Raw genomic sequence first — 3,104 nt, 5'->3', positions numbered from 1 at the left:
TTTTTTTAAATACTAAATGTCTTACTGATTCCCCAAGGGGTATGCAAACATCTGAGCACGACTGTCTAAAAAATTGTAAGGACCTTTAAAGAAGCCACTTAGCATACGTAAATACCGGCACATATACAAGCCCAGTACATTAAGGCAAACTGCAGTGCGTTTTTTATGAATGCATGTGATGCATAAGCTCTGGCATTTCTGACTAAATACTCTTGCCAATTACAGAAACAAGTGGATCATGGACTTCTGCATGGCAAAAACAAGTGAAGGACAAAGGCTCTCCTTAATATAACACGACTTACATGCTTCAGAAATCAACTATACTGCTTTGACTCCAGCAGGACAGTGGGGTTGCTATGTACAAAGCTGACTGTGAGACTGCTGAGTTCAGTACAGTAAGGGAAGCTGAACAGAGAACAACAGTTCTCTAGAGAGTAGCCTGGACTCTCCGTTTTCCCTCTCAAGCTTTTTAATCTTACTCTTGTTCTCAAGCTACTGTATAGTAAATGCTTGCCTGTTTTTTTGCATATCAGCTGGTCTGGACATTTGAAACGTGATTGTATGATTGTTTTTTGGAAGCGAAATAAAGGAAAGGATTATTTTGAGGGATAATTAGGTTATGCCTATTATTGTTGGTTAAAAATGACTTTTGCTTGATTACAATGAAATTGATTTATCATGGATGAAACATGAAAACGTTAGCATAGTTTTACTTTATTGCAGAAAATACAATACATGTGAAATGTCTCAATAAGGTCTAGATCAGTGTTTCTCAACCCTGGTCCTGGGCGCCCCCCAACACTGCACATTTTGTGTGTCTCCCTAATCAAACACACCTGATTCAACTCATTAGCTCATTAGAAGAAACTCCAGGACCTGAAATGGGTGTGTCAGACAAGGGAGACATACAAAATGAGCAGTGTTGGGGGGCGCCCAGGACCAGGGTTGAGAAACACTGGTCTAGATGAACAGAGATAGTTCCAGAATTCATTATTGTTAATAGGATTATTATTTTCTTATCTAACATCTCTTTTGCTTACCTGCATTATCAAATATTTAAAACTAAATTTTGTTCAAGTTATACAGACAGAATTTCTTCCTTAAATGCATAGATGAATCTCTGCATCTGTTCCCCCAACAGGCAGTTTTGTCTCCTTTACCCTGCAAAAGAACAACATTGTTCATTTTTCAGATATCATTGACTATGTTCTTTGAATTATTAAACAATTCTTTTAAAAACTTCTAAGATGGAACAGATTCAGCAGCTGTCCAGAAAATAACCTGTGTTTTGGGCGAGGTAAACAGCATATTGTGGCACGTGTGGTGATTTTGTGATGGTCTTTAGATAGCCCATCCTGATCCTTTTCCAGATGCCTCCAGATGTTGCAGAAATCTCGAACAGCACAACATTTCTCACAATTTTTCAGTTGCTCATTTTCCAGTCGAAAGAGATTCCAAATAAAACGTCTGGTTGAACAGAAAGAAACAATTAAGGAAGTGAATGCACCAAATAATAATTATTCTGATAAATAGTCAAATACACCGTACACCGAAAACAATTTTCTCTCAGAAATTGCTAGCGAATTTCATAATTAATTACAATGAAAAAGCAACTAACACATTGAATTAAATGTGACGCTTTGAAATAGAAAAGCTGAAATAGTATTTTCTTGTTAAATATAGTCCAATAATCTTTTTTTACAACTTCAAAAAATCTTTTTTACAGTGTAAAAAGAGATTTCTTAAGGTACAATGTAATCCTGAATATTTCTCCCATGAGTCAGCAGCCACTTTAAAATTAAATTATAGCAAAATGTAATTGTGCTGATCATCCCAGATTACAAGTTTACATACTTGCTGTCTTGCTGCTTAGAGCATGTGACTGAAATCTAACCTGAGGACTTCCAGTGGTGCCAGCAGGGCACTTGCTGTGGCAGCTGCAGTTGAATCCTTCATCTGAGCCAGGAGGATATTTATAGCCCAGGAGACCCGCAACAGTACATCCGCCAGCATGGCTGCATAGTAGTACCACTGAAAGAGCACATCTCTCAATATTAAAGATTATTCCAGTGCTGTTGCAGGTCAGTTTGACCCCTAGTGATTCATTTAATGCCAACTTTTCAGCCTGAAACTTCATGAGATGCCAATGTTAAATGCCTGCACTGTCACTGTCACCACACAGACTAAATCACAAACAACAAATTTTGACTTTTGAGCTGTGATTTGTGATGTATGGTCAATTTGACCGAATAATACCTATATGCTGGATCTGAAATGTTGACAGCACAGAAAGGTTTAGTACAGTGGTATCTCTTCTACCAAAGCTTTTCTAAACCAGATTGAGTGCTGATATTGCCTGCTACATGAATACATTTTAACTTTTGAGAACGAATATGGAATGTCTGTACCATGTGGGTCACATAGACATTTATGGGTATGTGCATAGGAACAGTTCACCCAAAATGTGTAAAATGTAAATTTTACTAACCATCATAACTCTATCCATAACCTTTATTGTTTTCATTTTTAAATGATATCCTGGTCACTTTTAAATATTATGAAAGTCAATAGGGATTGGGGATGTCAACAGGGTTGCCAGATCTGTGCAACAAAACCAGCCCATTGGCCAATCAAAACTAGCCTAAATAGCAAAACTCCAAATATGTCTTAATATGCGCCTAATATATTATAGCTTTGTGTGAAGATAAGACCAAAAGTTTGGGGTGATCCATTCCTTATATATATATAATATATATTATATATCATGTCCAACTCGTCTTTTAGCAGGCCATTTCCCTGAAGTAATCCCCAGTCCATCCTTAAATCCCAGCTCACTGTGACTAGAACACCTGTACAGGTAGCCATGGCCCATATATACAGGTATATCCTCCCTTCTACAAGCAGAGCAGATCTCTCTATCACACACATACACACACACACACACACACACACGTTTGTTTCTGTGAATTCTTGGGACTTTTCATAGAATTCTATTACTTTTACCGCATGCCGGTCCCCACAATGTCAAAAATGTCAGGTTTTACCATCCTTGTGGGGACATTTGGTCCCTACAATGTAGCATAAACAAGTACACACACACACAC

This window comes from Sinocyclocheilus rhinocerous, unplaced genomic scaffold, assembly GCF_001515625.1.
Source record: "Sinocyclocheilus rhinocerous isolate Xijiao unplaced genomic scaffold, SAMN03320098_v1.1 scaffold2330, whole genome shotgun sequence".
Taxonomy (NCBI): domain Eukaryota; kingdom Metazoa; phylum Chordata; class Actinopteri; order Cypriniformes; family Cyprinidae; genus Sinocyclocheilus; species Sinocyclocheilus rhinocerous.
Note: the sequence above shows the minus strand (reverse complement) of the source record.